The following is a 22,531-nucleotide window of genomic DNA, read 5'->3' as shown; positions in this document are numbered from 1 at the left end:
GAATTGTTTAAACTGCACAGTTTTTTTTAAAAAAAAACCTACCTTTTTGCAGACTTTTTTGCTGCAGCAACCAGGCCTCTTAAGGTCTGTCCGTTAGCCCTGCTGCCGCAATGGAAAAAGATGCAAGGGTTGAAGGGGGCCTCTCAACTGTTGGAGCACAGCTGAACTTCATGGCAGCCATTGCTGCCTCAGAGCTCATGGCCCCAAAGTCTCATCTCATGGCCGCCAGTGATCCACAGTTTGGAAAGCCCTGGCTGACAACCATTCCCCTTCCCACGCAAGTCCAGGAGGTCCAACCCCTGCCTTTTCACCATTCCCCCACCACCCCAACCCCCCTTCTCCACTTCCCACTGTCCAGGTGAAAGAGTGATTTATTTGTACTTCTTTGTGCCAAATACAGATTGGGTGATCACATCACTGAGAATCTCTGTGTAGTCCTCAAGCGTGACCCTGAACTTCTGATGCTTGTCATTTTAATTCTCTGTTCCAGTCCTCTGACCTCTCTGTCCCAGCCTCCTAAACTGTTCCAGTAAAGTTCAATGTATGCTCAAGGAGCAGCACTTCATCCCTTGATTAGGCACTGCTCAACGTTCCAAACTCAACATTGAAGTCAATACCTTTAACCCATTTTTAGGGACAGCTGGTGCTCATTGTTCTGCTGTTGTCATTTACAGCTTCCCAATGCCTATTTTTTACCTATGTACTTGCTCGTGTCTGACTAACTTAATTGAATTTTTTGAGGAGATTGACATGGAGATTCAATGAGGATAGCATGCTTGATGAAGTGTACATGGATTTTAACAAGACCCCCACATGGCAGACTGGTCAGAAAAGTAAGAGTGCAAGGGATCTAAAATTAGCTCAGTGGTATGAAACAAAGGCTGATGGTCGATCAATGTTTTTATGACTGGAAGGTTATTTCTAGTGGGGTTCCGCAGGGCTCAGTATTGGGTCCCTTGTTTTTGTGATATATCAATGATTTGGCTTAAATATAGGGAGCATGTTTAAGTAATTGGTTGTGTGGTTGATAATGTGGATGCAAGCTGCAGACTGTCAGAAGATATCAGTGGAATGGTTAGGTGGGCTAAAAGGTGGCAAATGGAATTCAATCCAGAGAAGTGTGAGGTAATGCATTTGAAGAGGGCAAACAAGGCAAGGAAATGCACAGTAAATGGTGGAATAATAAGTGGAGAGGAACAGGCTAGAGTATTGCGTACAGAGCAGGTCACCACATTACAGGAAGCATGTGATTGCACTCAAGTGTGGAGGAGATTTACAAGAATGTTGCAAGAATGGAGAATTTTTTTGGTATGAGGAAAGATTTGTTCAGTAATATATTTATGGGAAGAGGAGGCATGTAACTTTGAAGGATCTAGAGGTTGGGAAGAATCCATTTCCATGAGGGGAGAGGAAAATAACCAGGGGCATGGATTGAAAGAAATTGGTAGAAGGATTGTAGAGGGAGTTGGGGAGAATTTTTTCACTGAAGTTGGCGGGTGTAGAACTCACTGTCCAACAAGAGTGATTAAGCACAAAAACCTTGATCACATTTAAAGAATACTTGGATATGCCCTTGAAGTACAACGACCTACAGGACTACAGACCAGGAGCTAGAAAGTGGGATTAGCCTTTTGGCTAGCACAGAAACGATGGGCCAAATGTGCTATAAATTTTCTATGTTTAAAAACGGTCATATCTCTAACTTCCTACAGTTCAGATGAAAGGTTATTGACCCGAAATGTTAACTCGCTTTCTCCATAAATGCTGCCAGATCTAAGTATATTTCCAGCATTTTCCATTTTTATTTCACACAACCAACATCCACAGTATTTTGCTTTTGTTTACATGTTGTCTGTACTGGTTGAAGAATCAAGTATCTGATGCATATCTGTGTACATTGAATGTTTTATATATAGATCAAACTTTGAATCGATGTACATCTTTGTAAGTTCAAATAGGTGATTAAATTCTCCTACACACCAAAAGAAAAGAGGGTCTCAAATGAAAGACTGACCTTAAAATGGAGTTAAATTGGTTCATCTTTTCATTTTTACAGCACTAGGACATAGCTTAATTCAAAACTGGAAGTGGAAGTCAATTATGTCAACAACCTGGTGCACTGCTGAAATGGAAGAGAAATAGCCCTGGGAGTGGGAAGCTTTCTTTCTGATTTGTGAACAATGGCACAACACTTGTCTTCCATGGTTTGAATGTGTAACAAGGAGTGAAATGAGTACATGGCGTCAATATGTGTTTGTACTAGGCATGCAGGAGGCAGCGCTGTTCAAAATGCCATTGTTTGAACCAACAGCCCTAAATGGTCAGCAAAAGTTTTTTCCTTTAGTTTTCAATGCTTGCTTATAGCATGGTGTGGGGGTGTGTGTGCACATCATCCTAAAAGCATGTGGGAGGATTATCATGCGGACAATATATGTGCATGCACTAAGCCTGGAATTACTTTAAGAAAATGGTCCAGAACTGGGAGCAGCAGCTGAACTGGATTTTATGTAAGCCCTGTGCACCTGAAGCTGAACTGGTTTTTGATCAGTATGCCATTTAGCTGAAGCATTGCCTCTCCATAGCTTTTTTAGAATAGTTGGATCACAGGCTATGCTTTATAACCATCTTGTCTCACTTTCTCAGCTTATATATTTAAAAAATGCTGTTTGTAGTGTAAAACTAATAAGGAGGGCTACCTCAGCAGCTGAGCTGTTGATTAGGGTACGCTTCATAATTTGAATTGCTGCACACGTTGTATAGGAGTTTGGTTTGGCAATGTCAGCTATGAATTAATCCTTGACGGGCAACCATCATGGTAACACTTTTTTGTTGCTTGGCTGTTTTATTTATTTCAGAACAGTCAAATTAAATTTGAAGTCTTGCCTGAAAGAATATTGCTGAAGAAATATCCTTCTGAACATTAAGCGCGCAACCAATTTTGCAATGTTTCACTGATTTACAAAATGCTGTATCTTTACTGTGGAAGTGAGCTGGCTTAAAGTGGTAATTCTGTACCCAGATCAGAATGGTGGTGATTGTTAGGTACCTGGAAAGAACAGGGTAAATCCTCTGTCTACTGTTTTGCATTAATGTAGCTGTATATAAATTTGTCAATATATCAGGAATTACTTTGAGGTACACCGGTTGTTGTTGTGGTGGGGGCCATTTTTGCAAAGGAACGACAAATGTCAGGCAGTGTGTGCATGTATAACAGCTGGAAATGCCAGTAATTGGATGACTGCAGTATGCCACAATTCGATTCATTTTAATAGCCCTTCAGAAAATAACCCTAACCTGGAAACGATTAGTATCCATTTTCTGTATTGTAATGTTGCTGTGCTTGAAATGGCAACATCATTATCGCACGTCATCTAACTCGCTACACAGATTTTACAATAAACTAAAACTGATACTATTGTTCGCACGTGTACCTCATTACATTCAGGATCTTTACTCTCAAAGCCACAATTGACAAATCGTGAACAGAGAGATATGACAAATTCGGAATTATCTGACCTAAGCCAACTTTTAAGTTGGTTAAACTAACAGTTAGAACAATTTTGATGATCAGCATTTGATTTGACTAGCTATGCAAGGCAATTAAAATGTTGCTCCATGGATTTCACTATTTCTGTAAGTGGTTATACATATCCACAGTGACAAAACTATGGGGAAGAATAATACACTCCCAAATCGGGAGCATTCCCCACATCCAGGGATGTATTGTTGGGCTTGATGATGTCAGGCAGTGTCCCTGAGGTCATCACGCCAGTTTTGTATAATACAGCAGGTGGACAGGCATTAAGGTCAGAACGTTAGGTAAATGTCAATTAATAGTGTATTTAAGGTTGTTAATGGCCTAATTGACTGCCATAGTACACTGTGAATGCTATAATATGGCTTTAGAGTCAGATTCATGCCATGTTAGGGTGGGTTTAAAAGTTACAGCTGAGCCAAGAGTCTCAGTTTAACAGTTAATAGATCGGCTAATGCTGGGAGTGTTTATCTGAATGAGCAGACTATCCATTTTAAAATCATATGAGTTAGAGGCCTTTTCTTGGCTGCTGAGTGCTGTATTTTGTTTCTGGGATAATCCCTGGGCTACAAATTACCTGAGAGAGATGGGTATTGTGGTCTTGCTTCACCTGAAAAGATGTGTAACAGTGCACTCATTAACTGTTTCAGATCATTTTATGGCATGCTGTCTACTCATTGTTAGCTGAGTGTGTGCCAGCCTAGATGCTGTGCTCATTGTCATCTGTTCATTCTCAAAACCACCCACCCTACAACTGGACCAAAGCTTTAAAGGTACAATGGCACGGTCGAAGACAGCTGTGTCCTTGTTGAATTCTGCTGTCTTTGAGTCCCTGCCAAACTGACTTTCCTCCTGTATTCGCGAGCATGCCTTGCAGGACACTGGCATAAGATTGCACATACCGAGGCCTTACTCAACCTGACTGTCCTCATTAGGTCATTGAGTCTTTTCTGGCATTGGGTCCATTTCCTTCTGACCAGCCCAACATTTCTGACCTCCAGGGCCGTCACCTCCCAGGCTGCATGTGTTTGGTTCGGCTTCCTCCTCATACCAAGGGCATGGATCAGATGCTCACGTTGCTTGGAGGAGGAGGAGGGCTCTGAAGGAGTTCTCATTGAATCTAGGGGCTGGTTTGTCTCTTTGCTTGTTCCAATGGCGCAGAGATCTCTGGAGGGAAACATTCAACAACTAGACAGCTCCTCCATTTAAATAAGTGGTTAACTTGTTCAGGTTAAAAAAAGAATGCCACCTCTGATCGGTGCCAACATTTAGGGGCAGCAGAACTCAGAACAAAATGTACTCACCTTTTGAAGCCTGCAAACTGTTTGGTGACATTATCCTGCGTAGTTTGAAGCAATCCTGCATTTGCTGGGTCTCCTGACAGTGCCCTGTGCCAGGGGGCCCTTTTAAACTGCCGGCCGTGACCTCATTCCAGAGCATAGCCAATGACCAACACTGATTGGGCAGGATGATGGCCTGAAACCTGCCCTGGAAATTAACAGGCCCCAACTGATGTTTTATCAGGTATGTCCCAAAGGCGGACCTGGAAGTTGAAAGGCCACTGATTCTGGGTGCAGAACTCACCCTTGCCACCCCAATGTGCTATTCAGCTCCTAGTTTGTTTCGTTTGCAGTTACCAAATACCCCACTTATTCTGCAGTTGGCTGTGTAACTTGGATGGGGAAAATGGACACAGCCTCTGATCACCCTTAGTGATGACTCATTGTTTGACTCCCCTGGGGCAAGTGTAGTCACAATGGTTCCTGTGCTTTTCTGAAACTATTTTATAAAGTTTTCACCTGTGATGAGCTGCATGAACCTGGTAAAAGTCGCCCGTCACTGACTTAAACAAGAAAGCATGAAAATACTATGTATAGTGTTCTGCTGACAATGCAAAAATGATATGATAATTGTGCAGATTCTCTCAATTATGAAAGCTATTCTAGCAATAGGCCAGTTCCAAGGAGTGTTTTCTAAAATTCCATGCTCTGGTTCCAAGAAACAAGTTGACATTGGAGCCGATTATGTACTAAGTACGTCATGATTTAGTGGAGTAAAAAAAGACTTGCGTCAAAATTGCATCTTTCATGACCACAGCACATCCGAAAACACTTAACAGCCAATGAAGCGCTTTTGAAATGTAGATCCCATTGTCAGTCTACAATAGATGCGTGCAATATGTGTTTATGTATTGAGTGATTTAATGGGTGCAAGAAGAGGTTATTATCACAAGGGAAGAAGTTGAATCTCTCCTGACTTTGATGCCTGCTGGGGCCACTGATGGAACAAAGTTCCTGTGGCTGATTAGTGAGAATCCTGGTCTGCATTTGTTTAATTTTGCATTTGAATTTCTCCATTTATGGGACTGAGTTCCAGAGACCAGAACCATCTGGCATAAGGTTAATGAGGAAGGGCAGATTTGCCACTGATAAGTTATAAGTTTTAGAGACAAATATCAAAATGCAGCTGCAATTATGACGTGATCCTGGTCCAGACTGTCATAGCATCTTGCACGGCTCAATTATTATCTTACTGGTGATTCAGCTTGACTGTATGTGTTGAACTTTGCAGAAGTTGGTTTTTGGCAGGCAGTTGATCATTTGTTCAGTTGCTTAAATGGATTTGAGTAAAGTGCAGTCCAAGAGCAAGAGATGATCTTCTTGTACAAGCTGCCAACACTTCATTGAGGTGGGTGGTCGCAGGGGTTTGGTGATTTTGCTTTTTTGAGAATTGTTGCTTTTCCTGCATCTTTTGAATAATTATCACCATCTGTTTCCTCCAACATAGTTTAGATGTAAATGCTAAGACAAACAGCTGGATCTTTTAAAGCAGAGAACCTTGGATACCCTTAAGAACAATGTCAACTTGGTTCTCATTGGTTGTTAACTTGGTTATTTTCATCCTTATGATAACCAGTTGCTTGTCAACCTCTGCCTGATAATAATTCAATCCTGGTTTTTATTCCAGGTGGTGATTTAACCAATCTGAAGAGAATGATTATCAGCAAATGACTGGTGGGCTGCAAGTCCTTGACAAAGAGTAGAAACAAGAGTAAGGTCAATGGCACTTTTTTGATTTAGAGGTGATGTAGCGGATTACGACCCAGCGTTTTGCCCTCTGTAAAAGTCAAATATGGAACTTAACAGTTGCTTGGGCACACCACTAGAGTTCAGATTTATAGTTGAGAATGGGATACCATTTTTTCCTACATTTTGGGATGCTGCCACTTTGATTTAATGCTGAGCAGCTCAAAAAATGATGCATTCCTACATCATGACATTGAAATTATTGACTCTTGCTAGTTAACCAGTTTGATTTTAAGCCAATTTGCTGACTGGATTGCAATTGAGATAGCTGCAAGTGCTTCCCAATCTTTCACTCTGCAATGATTTCCTACAAATGTTCATGTGTTCAGCAACGAGATCACTGGTCCAAAAGTGTAAGTTGGTCTTTGATTCCTTTTGATGGACAGACATATTGTTTATTTAAATGGGAGGGTAAAACAGCAAACTGAGGAAGCAATCAGTTGATCCATATTGGCTTTGAGGAATCAAGTTTATGGCCTCACTCAGGGTAGAATGTTTGTGCGGGTGGAGGATTTTAGCTGATTCATCAACATCTCTAATAATCAAATCTTGGGATATTCTATAGAGGTACGATGCATAACCCTGTCCTACTCGGGGACGTGTCATAGAGCTGGGGCCAATGTTGAGAACAAATTTGACCAACTTCCTCCGAACCTTGAACTTTGTCTCTCAATTGTACAATTTAAAAATACTGTGTTTATACCTCTGGCCATTATTAGGTCTTACCTTTCCTTGTGATAACTTGATCTTTGGTTTCCCAAAATATTTGTTTGAATGTTGTCAAATCAAGTAATGAAAATTCCACTATAAACTGTGCTACCTTGTGTTGGATTTAAATCCTGGTCCAATCCTCTTGTTTAAAAATCTTTCATAGGATGTGCGTTTGCTGTCTTTCATTCACCCTTACTTCCTGTTGTCACAGCTTTGTGTCAGCGTTGGCCATTGTAAATGGAGTGTGAAATGTTGATACAGCAATTTGATCGCAAATGCCACACTGTAGTTGCAGGCTCTGGCCAATTGGTGGATCTGTGGAATGAGTTTTTGAAGTTTCTCCTGTAATATAATTAACAAATGGCATATGCTAATGTGTGATGTAGATGATGTACCACTGACACTGGTCAGTCATGTGTTAGGCACTTGAGAGAGAGTTTGGAATCATGCCTAAGAGCTATGTGCCTACTGTGTAATCTGTTTAGATGTAGTACCAATAAACAAGTGTTAAGCAGATACCAGAGTATGTCTGCAGTCTGTCTTAGAACCAAGTCCCACAGCAGAAGTCCAAGACAGAAGGACCCAATCTCAGAATGTCTCCTCACTGGGTTGTCATGTGTGCATGCATGTGTGCAAGTCTCCAGGTGTGCATGCGTGCATACGTACGTAGAGTATGTGCACGCATACGTGTATGTACATTCTTGCATGTCTGTGTACGAATGTTTACATGAGAGAAACGTCCTACAAGCCCTTGAGGAAAGGTTGAAATATTTTAATTCTGAATTACACATGTAAACTGCTCCTGGCCTTGCCTGCAGTCAGTTCATGAATTCCAAACAAGTATACTTTTAAAAGAAGTAAACCATATAATTTGGTTTTCTGTGAGAACAAGAATTTTCATTATCAGCTACTGTGTGTGGGTAAAGCCAAAAGCCATTTGCTATTATAATTTAAAATTAAAATGTTTTAACAATGTGTATATGTGAAAGTGGAGAAAGAGCCGGTGACCAGCGTAACTCCAAAAATAATGTATACTGCAAAGTGTGATCAAGTATATGCACCTCCTGGTTAGAGACAAAGGGAGTTTGGTCCACTGTGTTGTGACATGTTGAACTCTTTCTATGTCCTTGGCAATAGATTCAAAATTATAATTTGATGATAAAGAAGGTTCTTTAATTTCAAAAAAACTTTAAAGCCTGTTTTTGTTTGCTAGAAGTTGAATTGCCATGTTAATAATCCAACAGGAAACCATTTTGACTGGCTTTAAGAACTTATTGTATTAATTGCTTAGGTTCATTTTCATTCTCATTAATGCATGTGGGCTAAAATTTACAGTACTAATGTGAAGGCTGTCAAGTCATCAACTTGAAACTTTCTTTTATTCATTCATGGGTGTCTCTGGCAAGGATCCTGAGTTGTCTTAAGAAACTGGTGATGAGCCACTTTCTTGAACTGCTGCGGTCCATGTGGTGAAGGCATTCCTACAGTACTATTAGGGAGGGAGTTCCAGGATTTTGATCTGCCCAGTGGTGGTGGGAGTGAATGTTTAACATGCTGCATTTGAAATGTTACTTACCACTTATTAGCCAAAGCTTTAATGTTGTCCAGGTCTTGCTGCATGAGGGCACTGACTGCTTCCTTATCTGAGGAGTGCGAATTGAACTGAACACTATTCAATCATTAGCGAATATCCCCATTTTACCACTCCATCATAAATATTAAGAGGGGAGGTCATTGATGAGGTTGCTGAAGTTGGTTGGGCCTAGGACATTGTCCTGAGGAACTCCTCAGCCACAGGATATTGATGCAGATGTATGGTCTCCAACAGTCACAATCATCAGTTTTCGTGCTGGGTATGACTCCAGCAGGTGGAGGTTCCCATCCCCCGCATGGCCCCCGCACCACCAGCACCCCCCAACCACCACCACCCCCCCCACCCCAATCCCCACCCCCAATTCCCATTGTTTTCAAACTGAGCTGATGGTGAGCATATGTCATTTAATAGCACTTCAAATGACACCTTCCATCACTATGCCTAAGATTGAGAATAGACTGATGGGTAATTGATCAGAATTGGTTTGCCCTGCTTTTTGTGGACATTATTGGGCAATTTTCCACATTGTCAGGTAGATGCCAGTGTAGTACTGTACTGGAACAGCTTGGCTATGGGAGCACAAGTCTTCAGCACTACAGTTGGGATGTTGTCCAGATCAATAGACTTCGTTGTGTCCCAACGCACATTCATGTTTATTGGTGTCACGTGAAGAGAATCAAATTGGCTTTAGGCTAGCTCCTATGATGGTAGGGAACCTCGGTAAGTGGCTGAGATATATTCTCCACACAACACTTCAGGCTGAAGATTGTTATAAATGCTTTCAGCCTTGTCTTTTGCATTCTTAGCAGGGCTCTGCCATTTTTGAGGTTGGGTATGTTCATGGAGCCGCATCCTCCTGTTAGTTGTTGAAATGTTCACTGCCATTCATGGCTGGATGTAACAGGACTGCATAGCTATGATCTGATCCGTTCTTTGTGGGATCATTTCATTCTATCAATAGCTTGCTGCTTTCACTGTTTAGCACTAGATTGGCAGTTCAGTTTGGTGCTGCTGTTCGCATGCTCTTCTCAACTACTCATTGAACCAGAGTTAGTTCAGTGATTGTAATGGTGGAATGAGGGATATGCCAAGCAATGAGGCCACAGATTGTGGTTGAACATAATTTTGATGTTGATGTTGTGCAGCACTCAGTGATGCCCAGCTTTGAGCTGATGGGTCTATTTTGAACCTATCCCATTTAGCTCAATGCTAGTGCCAAACAACATAATGGAGGATGTCCCCATTGTGCAGGTGGGATTTCATCTCCACAAAGATGCTATGAAAGTCATTCCTACCAATGCTGTCATGGACAGATGCATCTGCAACAGGTAGATTGGTGAGAATGAGGTTAAGTAGGTTTGTCCTCATGTTAGTGCCCAGTCTGGCAGATATGCCCATAAAGACTTGGCCAGCACGATTGGTAATGCTGCTACTGGGACACTCTCGGTAATGGACATTGATGTCCCCCACCCAGAGTATATTCTGTGCCCTTGCTACCCTCAGTGCTTCTTCCAAGTGTCGTTCAACATAGAGTACTGATTCATCAGCTGTCCTCAACCCAATTATCCTCAGAAGTTTCATCAATGACCTTACTTCCACCGTAAGGTCAGAAGTGGGGATGTTTGCTGATGATTGCACAATGTTCAGCACCATTCGCGACTCCTCAGATACTGAAGCAGTCCATGTCCAAATGCAGCAAGACCTGGACAATATCCAGACTTGAGCTGACAAATGGCAAGTAACTTTCACACCACACAAGTGCCAGGCGATGACTATCTCCAACAAGAGAGAATCTAACCATCGTCCCTTGACATTCGATGGCATTACCGTCACTGAATCCCCCACTATCAACATCCTGGGGGTTACCATTGACCAGAAACTGAACTGGACTAGCCTTATAAATACTGTGGCTACAAAAGCAGGTGAGAGGCTAGGAATCCTGCGATGAGTAACTCACCTCCTGACTCCCCAAAGTCTGTTCACCATCTACAAGGCACAAGTCAGGAGTGTGATGGAATACTCTCCACTTGCCTGGTTGAGTGCTGCTCCCATAACATTCAAGAAGCTTGATACCATCCAGGACAAAGTAACCCGCTTGATTGGCACCGCAACCACGAACATTCACTCCTTTCACCACTGATGCACAGTAGCAGCAGTGTGTGTACCACCTACAAGATGCACTGCAGCAATTCACCAAGACTTTTTAGATAGCACCTTCCAAACCCACGACTACTACCATCTAGAAGGACAAGGGCAGCAGATAGATGGAAATGCCACAACCTGGAAGTTACCCTTCAAATCACTTACCACTCACTCGCCTGGAAATATATTGCCGTTCCTTCCCAGTCGCTGGGTAAAAATCCTGGAACTCCCTTCCTAAAAGCACTGTGGATGTACCTACACCACATGGACTGCAGCAGTTCAAGAAGGCAGCTCACCACCACCTTCTCCAGGGCAACTAGGGATAGGCAGTAAATGCCAGCCCAGCCAGCGAAGCCCAAATCTCATGAATGAATTTTTTAAAAAGGCAAGGTGGTAAATGGCAATCAGCAGGAGGTTTCCTGGCGCATGTTTGACCTGATACCATGAGACTTCATGGGATCTGGAGTCAAATGTACAGGACTCCCAACCGTATACCGCTGTGCTGTCGTGTCTCGTAGGTCTGCCCTGCAGTGGGACAAGATATACCTGGGTTAGTGATGGAGGAGTCTGTGACATGTTTGTAAGGAATGATTCTGTGAGTATTGCTCTGTGGGGCTGATGTGTTGCTTGACTAATGTATGGGACAGCTCTCCTGATTTGGCACAAGTCCCTAGTTGTAAGTGAGGAGGACTTTCCAGGGTTGACGAGACTGGGTGTGCCTTTGTCGTGTCCGGTGCCTAGATTGTTGCTGGCTGGTATGTCTGGTTTTATTCGTATTGTTCTTTGTAGCGGCTTGATGCAACTGAATGGCTTGCTAGGCCTTTTGAGAGGGTTCAGAGTCAGCCACATTAAATGTGATGTCACCGAGAGGCCAAACCTAACATTGGTAAATAAAATCTGCTTGTGTGGGAAATTTTTCCATGATTTTATGCATGAAGAGAAGGAAAGAGCTCCACAACATTGCCATATACTTTGAGTGACACTGAAGTTTGCCAAACATTTCTGATAAAGATATACTGCCTCTTCGGATATTGCTATTGTAAGTATCAGATTTAACTATTTGCACTCGCCTTTGGGGTGGGGCTTGAACCCATAACCACCTGATTCAGAGACTTGAGCTCATAATCAAGGCATAACCTCGAAACAAATCTGAGGTAGTCCTGCACTGTCGGACTGCCATTTTTTTGGATGAGAGTTGAACTGAAGTGCAGGTCGATGTGGACTATCCCATGACTTTTCAAAGAAAGGTTGGGGTATTGTCTTGGCCTCTATCCAACATTTATCCCTCAAACATCGCCACTAAAAAGACCATGTGGTGATTTATTTATTAATTATTCATTCACAGGATGTGGGCTTCGCTGGCTGGGCCAGCGCTTATTGCCCATCCCTAGTTGCCCTTGAAAAGGTGGTGGTGAGGTGCCTTCTTGAACTGCTGCAGTCCATGTGGTGTGGGAACAACCACAGCACTGTTAGGAATGGAGTTCCAGGATGTTGACCCAGCGACAGTAAAGGAATGGAGATATATTTCCAAGTCAGGATGGTGTGTGACTTGGAGGGGAACTTCTAGGTGGTGGCGTCCCATCTATGCCCTTGTCCTTCTAGATGGTAGTGGTAGTGGGTTTGGAAGATGCTCTCTAGGGAACCATGGTGAATTCCTGTACTGCATCTTGTAGATGGTACACACTGCTGCTGCTGTGTGTCGGTGTTGGAGAGAATCAATGTTTGTGGATGGGGTGCCAATCAAGCAGGCTGCTTTGTCCTGGATGGTGTCAAGCTTCTTGAGTGTTGTTGGAGCTGCACTCATCCAGGCAAGTGGGTATATTGCTGTTTGTGGGATCTTGTGTTGCATAAATTGGCTGATGTCTTTCCTGCCAGTACAACAGTGACTATGCCTCAAAAGTGTTTAATTGGTTGTGAAGTGCTTTGGAATGTTCCCTGGTTCTGAAAGGTGCTATATAAATGCAAATGACTTCTTTAAGCCTGCATGACAGTCAGTGGGCAAAACAACACATCACTTTTTCTAAGCATTGAGTAATGTTTCCATTGCTTCAGACACAGCTGTGTGACTACAGGCGTTTCCTCCACAAAGTTTTCAGGAATAGTTGGGTGGAACCATAATGGCTCTGCTGATTGAAAGTTGAAACTCCTTGCCCAACCAACTTCTCAGTTTGAGGCATTTGCTCAAGACAACACCAATCAGCCATCGAATGCAGATCTTAAAATTGCATTTTGAAGTCTGCAGTGTGCACTTGAATTCTTCCATATGAAAATAGCAACAAGAGATTGCATATATACGACGCCTTTAAGATGGTAAAAAATTTCCCTTGCCATTTGTTACCGCACAAAATTTGACTCTGAGCCAAAGAAGGAGACATCAAAAAATGTAACCAGAAGTTTGGTTAAAGAGAGAGGTTTTAAGGGGAATTGTAAAGATGTAACAATGCTTAAGGAGGGAACTCCAGAGTTTTAGGACCCAGCAGCTGATGCTGAACTTGTCTCATGGAAGAGAGTGATTTCCAAGAAGAAAATGTGTTATCTTTCTCCCTGACTTCCTATTGAAATTAATGGGAAACTACACCTAATTTTCAATCCTGTAATGGAATCTGTAAACTGCTGAAGCTTTTGATGACTGCTGGCAAAGCTGCTGTGGACAATGCTGTATATAAATTAATGAGCTGTCAATTTTTCACTTCCTTACACACATCATTTTCCTTTCGAAACTTCCTTCAAGATGACCCTCCCTAAAAAGCACTTCCACAGCCCTTTCGGCTTTGGTATATATTTAACCTTTTCCTTGCTGAGCTTCTCATACATGTCATCACTGAACTCCATGCTCACCCTCGTGACTCTGCTGAAATCCCTTCAGTCTGGCCTGTACCCTGACCACATCACTGAAACTATTCTGGTTAAAGGCATTAACACCATTTTGTCTGACTACAACCTCATGTTATGATATCCTTCTTGTCATCCTTACCTTCGTCTGTTCCATGGGCGTCAATATGGTTGACTATTTATCCAACTCCACCACTTCATGGTCCACCTCAGCTCCTGACCTCAATACAGCCTTAGTTCAAACATGGGCAAAAGAGCTGAACTCCAGAGTTGAGGTGAGAGTAACTGCCCTGATATCAAGATATTATTTGACCAAGTGGAGCATCAAGGAGCCCTAGCAAAACTGGAGTAAATGGGAATCAGGGAAAACTCTCCACTGGTTAGAGTCATACCAAGCACAAAGGAAGATGGCTGTGGTTGTTGGAGGTCAGTCATCTCAGCTCCAGGACATCACTGCAGAAGTTCCTCAAGGTAGTGTCCTCAGCCCAACTATCTTCAGCTGCTTCATCAATGACCTTCCTTCCATCATAAGCTCAGAAGCGGGGATGTTCCCTGATGATTGCACAATGTTCACAATTTGCGACTCCTCAGATACTGAAGCAGTCCATGTCCAAATGCAGCAAGACCTGGACAATATCCAGGCTTGGGCTGACAAGTGGCAAGTAACATTTGCGCCGCACAAGTGCCAGACAATGACCATCTCCAACAAGAGAGAATCTAACCATCTCCCCTTGACATTCAATGGAATAACCATCGCTGAATCCCCCACTATCAACATCCCGGGAGTTACCATTGACCAGAAACTGAACTGGACTAGCCATATAAATACTGTGGCTACAAGAGCAGGTCAGAGGCTAGGAATCCTGCAGTGAGTAACTCACCTCCTGACTCCCCAAAGCCTGTCCACCATCTACAAGGCACAAGTCAGAAGTGTGATGGAATACTCTCCACTTGCCTGGATGAATGCAGCTCCAACAATACTCAAGTAATTTGACACCATCCAGGACAAAGCAGCCTGCTTGTTTGGCACCCCTTCTACAAATATTCAACCCCTCCACCACAAACACACAGTGGCAGCAGTGTGTACCATCTACAAGGTGCACTGCAGAAACTCACCAAGGCTCCTTAGACAGCACCTTCCAAACCTGCGACTGCTACCATCTAGAAGGACAAAGACAGCAGACACATGGGAACACCACCACCACCAAGTTTCCCTCCAAGCCACTCACCACCCTGACTTTGAAATGTATTGCAATTCCTTCACTGTCGTTGGGTGAAAGTCCTGGAACTCCCTCCCTAACATTACTGTGCATGTACCTACACCACATGGACTGCAGCGGTTCAAGATGGCAGCTCACTATCCCCTTCTCAAGGGCAATTAGATATGGGCAATAAATGCTGGCCCAGCCAGTGAAGCCCACATCCTATGAATGAATTTTTAAAAACCTCCATTGTTATACTCCATGATGGTTTCCAACCCTATCTATCCCAAATTACCACGTTGTCCACATGTGCCCCTATTGCCACCTCTGGCTTGTTGACTCCCTTTTATTCTTCAGCTACATGTTTCTTCTCAATAACATTGTCTCTGAACAGAGAGCCAGCTTCTTTATGTATGCTAACGATACTCTGTTCTACTTGTCTGTTACCAGACTTGCCTCCATGAACATTGCTGGTTGGCTCTTTGACATGAATCGTGGAAAATCTAGGACATTTTTACACTTCTTCATTAGCCAGACTAAAAGCATTCTCCTTTTTTGCCACAGCCTCTGATTCCACCTTCCTTCTCCATGGTGGTTCAGGGTAAATCCGATGGCGTACAATATTGGGGTCTTTTTTAATTTGCGGCTAAGTTTCAAACTCTACATCCAATCCATTGCCAAAATGATCTCCTTCCACCTCTGTTTTATTCACCATCTCCATTTTAGTCTTCCCTTCACTGAAATTCTCATAATGCCTTTATCATTCCATTGTTCACCTGTCAATGTTGGCCTTCCATGGTTCAAACTCCATTCATTCAGAGGTCATCCACATCCTATCATATACCATGCTTTTTTAATAACTACACCTGACTTTCCTGACTCCTGTTTCCAATGTCATTGGTCTCAAACTCTCTGTCCTTGTTTGCTAGTTCCTTGCCCGTTCATGTTCTGCAACTTGATCCCACCCTATAACCTTGGTTACACCTTTTGCCCCCTTTACTTTGTTCTTTACAAAATCCTGGTACACTTCAACACACAAAATGACCCCTGCTCTATGTCTGTTCCTTAGGAAGCATGTGAAGGCATTAGAAAGGGTCCAGAAAAGATTCATTAGAATGGTTCCAGGGATGAGGAACTTCAGTTACATGGATATGTTGGAGAAGTTAGATCTGTTCTCCTGGAGAAGAGAAGATTAAGAGGAGATTTCATAGAAGTATTCAAAATCATCAGGGGTCTGGACAGAATAAACAGGGAGAAGCTGCATGTTCCTGCTGGGGGAAGGGTTGAGAACTGGAAGACACCGATTCAAGGTGACTAGCAAAAGAAGCAACACCATAAGAAAAAGCTTTTTCACACGGCGAGGTTAGCATCTAGAATGCAGTGCCTGAGTGTGTGATGGAGGCAGATTCAATTGATGATCACAAAAGACAATTGGATAATAATGTGAAAGGAAAACAATTGCAGAGCTACAAGGAAAACCTGGGGTGGGGGGGCGGGGGGGTTGAGTGGGACAGTGAGTTGCTCAGCACAGATGTGACTGGTCGAATGGCTTCCTGTGTTGTAACCATTCTTTGATTCTGTATCTTTCCCTTCCTTCTGACCAAACATGAAGCACTGTGACAGGTTTCTCCACATTAAAGGCACTATACAGGTTGGAATTTTTGCAGTAGTGAATTCAATCGGGCTAGTTGTGCTGAAACATTAGACTCCATGGAATTTATCATTAATTATATTGCCAGTAAATTTGATTGCTGGTCAACAGAAATTTTAAAAATATTTAAGTGCCCAGAGAGACACTTGCATACAGTCACATCGATTTTTTTAGATCTCGGTTGGAAATGAGCAGATGCTAATGTAATCTAGGCTTTAGAATTGGTCATGTTTTAATATTCTGGTTCAGTCTTTCCCTGCCACTTGTGGGCAAATCTGATGCACTCCATTGAGAGGTGGATGGGAGAGAATGGAGGCTGTTGTCCATCCCTCACTTGGCTTCCTATACAATAACTAGGAATCTTCACACTGTGTTGTGTAATGTCACGTGACTATTTTTATGCTGCGGGAGGGGGTCAATTGATGCACAACAACCCCTACGAAGGGTCAGCAGTAAGTTATTAGGGCGTAATAATAGTTTAGTGACTTGCTCATTCCCTGCTTATAATGAAAACATTTCATAATCCCTGCCCAAATTCTTTTTCGTTAAATCATCAGTGACATTAGTTGTACGTTCAGTTCTCTATCAGAAGAGAACACGTTGAATGTGGCTTCTTCAAAAAGTCATATTCAGTTTATGGACTTTTAGAAGTGTTAAAGTTTCCTTGAGAATTATTTGAAAACCTAAATGCCAATTAGGTGCTGGTTTTCTTGCTTATGGAGAAATGACTAAGCTTATGTCATTCTGTGCATGCACTATAAATAGGAATTTGTCTCATCTAGGTACAAATGCTCTGATAACATCATGGGCAGTGATGAAATTTAATTCAGAATTTGGAAGTAATCATGAGAAGCCAAAGATGACTTTCACAATTATGGAGGATCTTTGCTATTGGACTTAACCTTCTACTAGACTGTAAAATTTTGCATTCTATATCTAAGGAAGGATTTTAAGTTTGAAATTCCTCATTCACAAGGGCACTGCAATCTACTAGATTAAATAAAAGCCTTCTAAAACTCAAATGGGCATCTCAGTAATGCATCATAACAGTGGTTGTAACAACATATATTGAATTTAATGATTAAAGTGCTTAGCTAAAGAACTTACTTTCAGTGCCGTCTCGATAATCACCAGATATGAGAAATGAAATTCAGACAATTCTCATCAACAACCCTCGAGAAAATTTTAATTTTTCTCCTCCTGTCCCGCCCTGTCTCTTGAATTGTTTCTCAGGTTTTTGCCTTAACTTGAGGTGTTGACATTCTTCAGTTTGAACCATTTCCTCTGTGTCATGTATTTCATAGATTATGATCAAAATCGATTTCATTTCCACTCTGTATTTGTCCCCTTCCACTGGCATGAAGTATGGTTGTATGGACACAAAGCAGTTTTCTAGTACCTTGCATTGATATCTGTTCTTCATGGTTGAGCGCAAATATTGAGTGTTGGTATTTGGAATAGGGACTGACTTAATATGGCATTATTCAGCAGCCAACCAAATTGATATGAGCAGGTGGAATGGAGGGGCTGGAGTTTGGGTCACTAGATAGGGATCAACAGAAGGAAATCTATTTTTTTTTTCACTCTTCACCTGATCTTTTTCTTTGGCAACATCTCCCAAATGTGCAGCCTTGGTCGAAATCATGGCACTTTCTACTTAACAGCATTGTAGGAATAATTTCATCACAAAGGCCACAGTGGTTCAAGAAAGCGGCCCACTAGCACATTCTCGATGGCAGCTAGAATAGGCAATCAATGCCAGTGGTGCTCAGATTCTGAGAATGAAGATGCTTTTTTTAATTGTCAAATGTAAAATCCTTACTGCTGATCTGACTGAATTTATCCAACATAGTACAGACCAGGGACCAAAACAATGAAGGATTAATGGCAGGAGTCTGATGAACAGGACGAGGGGATTTTTTCCTTGCAAAACTATTTACTTTTTAATTTTTAAAAAAGGAGAGGAATGTAATTTTCCAAGTCAGAGCAGTTCTCTTGTAGATAGCAAAATGTGACTCTTGGCACAAAATAATTTGTATACGGTTTGGATCCGAGAATGACAGATATTTTGTGTGTATAATGACCGGTATCTGGGCGAGGTCCCCCAATTTGTTAAGATCTCAGATGAGATGCCTCTATTTATCAACTTCCTGAATGGGGCCCCAATTTTCTTGTGCTCCCGGGTGTGGAGGAATTGTCCCCTTTTTTATTCAATCCCAACCTCAGTTGGTCGCAACAAGGTTAATTTAAAAAGGATCCCTTCCCCTGTATTGGATACCTTTCCCCAGTCCAAATGTATTTATGTTTTAGAAGGAGCCAATTTAACCATGCCTTTTGGAGTCAAATAAAGAGTAAGTTTATTAGTTACTGAAAAAAAACCCTAGAAAAAAATAAAAACACAATGCACGTACATAGAGATCAGAAATGAGAAGCTGAGTCCAAAAATAACAGTTAAAAAGATATACAAATCAGTCTTTGGCTTGTCCATGAGGCGTAGATGATGAAATGTTGCGGCTGTTAAGTTGGGTGACTCCGGTAGAGCTGACTTTGGCTGCTGAGCAGTTGGTCTGGAGACACTCGGTTCTGCAGGTTAGCTGAAGGAATTGTTCTGTTGCCTTTTTGACTGTGACTTTACTGACTTGCCTCCAGCAACAGGAGAGAGGGAGATGTTTACCTGCAAGCTGCAGGGAGGTCTACTTGCTGTTCTTCTGCTGCGACCTTCACGGCACAGACTAGCACACCAGAACTAGAACACACTGATCAGGTTGGCAGCTGGCTTTTTAACCCCTTTTCTTGTGTATTCCTGGAAGGGAAAAAACATCCCTTTCACCCAGAATCTGTTTCTTTCAATCAGATCATGTCTACATTGAGACATAACTCAACAGGAGATGGTCTCTGCTAAGATGGTAATCAGTCTCCATTGTTTCTGCAACCACAGGAGATAAAAGTTCAGTCTTTTGCATTGCATCACATCCTTTCAGGTGTCTCTGTCTGAAGTGGGCTTTGACACCTTTTTTAGGTGCAACATTCCGTGTTCTCTGGACTCTTCGGTCAAGTATAGCCCACATAGGACTTTTCCAGAAAGTGGTTACTTTACATTCTCAGCCAGCTTTTGCTCATGTGTTTCTTAAAAAGATCTATGTCTTACTTAAAAAGTTCAATATGTCCGTAAGTAATTCCGGCTGTGATCTGCTGTCATGGCATTTGACATGCATCATGTTTCGGTCATGATGGCTTCAGAGTAATTGGCACTGAAGTCTTATAGAAGTTTTTTTGTGGGGGGAGATATCAATAGTTCTGCAACAATTTGTGGGGTCTGCCTGGCTACTCTTGCTAAACGCCAGACTCATGCTGTCAACTGCTACTCCTCACATCCTGATGCATGAGTTCATAATTTTCTAAAGGATTAAATATACTTTCCACTGGGACTCATTAGTGTCCAAACGCTGCTCTAAAAGTAGTTTACTGCAAAATCATAAGGGGCTTTTGTTCTGCCACCATCTTGTATACTGATGAGTGGGTGGATATTGGTGTGTTGCCAATGGCAACAACTCAGGCTGCTGTAAATTGCACGATCCTGTATCCTCCCAATTCCCTAGATGGACAATATGGCCTATTCTTTTGCTGTAGGGTTTCTGATTGCTGAAGTTTAACAAATACTTGCTTTGAATTTGCAATTGTTGTAAGGGGCAGAATTTCCTGCCTGTCGGGTGGGCGGGTCTGACCCAATCTCCAGTGGGCGGGGAGCTGATCCCTGCCGGAGAAGCGGGCCCCACCGCCATTTTACGTGGGTGGGCCAATTAAAGCCCGCCCAGTGTAACATCTGGCGGGAAGCGCTATGCACTCCCTGTGCAGGCAGGGGAGGGGGGGGGGGGGTGGGTGATTCCCCAAAAGCGAGAGTGCGCTCTTTCATGCATGTGCACAACAGAGAGCATATCACCCTGAGGCTAAGTGCTGCCTCAGGGAGATCGCTGACAGCTGTTTAAACATTAAAAATAGAGAGAAAAAAATCCTTAACATGTCCCCCTCATGTGACAATGAGATAAGACATGTTCATAAATTACATTAAAACTTATTAAACTTTTTAAATCCCTACATGAAACCTAATCCTGCAGCTGGATGAGGTTTCATGGTTTTTTTCTATTGCCCGCCGGGGCTCCTGGCCGACCCACTAACCTTAAGGTAGGACGGGCAGGTCCTTTAATTGTTTCAATGAACCTGTCAATGGCCCTCAATTGGCCATTGACAGGTCGGTGGGCCCACAGCTGATTTTACTGCGCCCCCGCCTACCTGAAAATTTAAATGGGGTGGGATAACATCGTAGGTTCCCCCTGATGTCATTCCGCGTCATTTTACACATCGGCGAGCAGGCCCCGCCCCCTGCTCTCCGAAGGCAAAATTCAGCCCAAGGTGTTTAAGCATTTATTGTGTGTTACTATACAAGAGCTCAATACCTGATCTCTTTGAGGGAATCATAATAGGTCAAGAGCGTGTTGGCAGTCGGCATACTACACATAGGCTACTGGCAAATTGTGCAGCCTCCATGGTCAGTTCCTGTCTTAAGATTAGATTGTCTGCCACTAAGTTTTTGCTTTGTGTGCCCGAGATGTATTATAAAGATAGCAGTTAATGCCTGAGGGTGGCTTCAGATCAATAACTCACTTCAGGGCCTGAGATGATTTGAGACATGAGAACAAAGTTTGATTAAAATTAATGGATTTGAACCCCAAGATCTCCCAATTGCTCCCTGGTGTGGATTATATATTAATTGTGTGGGTGTCTGTGTGGGAAAGGGAAAAAAAGGATATTGACTTCACTTTTTGATCCATTATTGTCAGCCATTGCTGTTTCCGATTGTCAGAGCACTCCATGTTTGTGACAATATGCTCATTGGATGATTAATGATACTTCACAACTGCAAGCCTATTAAGATGTCATATGTAAATGATTATTGAGAAGCATTATGACTGGTATTAAATATAAAAGAATCTGTGAGTGTGCCTAATCAGATTGCAGTCAGGAAGTGTGTGTGCTTTTGTCATTTATCATCTAGGATTCTTTGCCAAGTTTGCAACAAGCATGTGCTACAAGATGCATCCCAGTCATTGCCTCTGATTCCTTGAAGTTAGTTGCTGGAAAACACATCATTGAAGTGGATTAGATGGAGCCCTAGATCTATGTGGGAATTGCCCAGCAAGTTCAGCCTCAAAAGAGCAATTCCCCTAACTCTCCTGAGAATGTCACTGACAGAGCTAGAGTCGGAGACTTTGAACAGTTCTGCGGTGTCCAGCTGGATACTTACTCAGACTAGGGGCTGAATTTTACATGCCTCCGGAGGGCGTGTTTCCCGTGAGGTGGGGTGGGCCACATTAAATGGGGTGAGCGCCCATCTCACCACCTTCCTGCCCATCCCCAAGCTCACCCCATAATATGGAGAGTGGGTGGATGGGTGCTGATTGAACAAATAAGGGTTAATTCGACTTGTTATCAAGCCAATTGATCCTGATAATACGCTGCCCACCCCCTGAAATATTCGGTCCGGGCAGCAAGGTGGAAGTGGGAAGTCTTTTTTTTTACCTCAAGTGCTTAAAGGGCGGGAAGGGAGTGGGAGTCGCTCTTTGGGGCTGCCCTTTGTTGATCATGGTGTGGTCCCCCCTGCCTTAGATTGAGCCCCTTCTTCCTTGCTGCCTGCTCCATCTCTTAAACCCACCCCCTTGCCCCTCTCCCTAACCAACCCAAACTCTGTCAGCCCAAGACCCTGGACTTACCTGCTTTGGG

At 42.8% G+C, this 22,531-nt stretch overlaps 1 protein-coding gene across 6 annotated transcripts in view; it reads left to right on the top strand.

The window, feature by feature from the left end:
* The window catches only part of atp8b4 (ATPase phospholipid transporting 8B4), a 291,004-nt gene that overhangs the window by 50,315 nt on the left and 218,158 nt on the right, over nucleotides 1–22,531 (top strand). For 2 of the 6 annotated variants that reach the window (XM_041175219.1, XM_041175218.1), the window contains exon 3: nucleotides 6,503–6,586. The exons of the other annotated variants lie outside the window; for them this stretch is intronic. The gene's annotated coding sequence lies outside the window, so the exon portion shown is untranslated. The remainder of the gene's footprint in view (nucleotides 1–6,502; nucleotides 6,587–22,531) is intronic. 6 annotated transcript variants of the gene reach the window in all.

Source organism: Carcharodon carcharias, chromosome 26 (assembly GCF_017639515.1).
Source record: "Carcharodon carcharias isolate sCarCar2 chromosome 26, sCarCar2.pri, whole genome shotgun sequence".
NCBI lineage: Eukaryota > Metazoa > Chordata > Chondrichthyes > Lamniformes > Lamnidae > Carcharodon > Carcharodon carcharias.
This window is presented reverse-complemented; position numbering and strand designations above follow the sequence as displayed.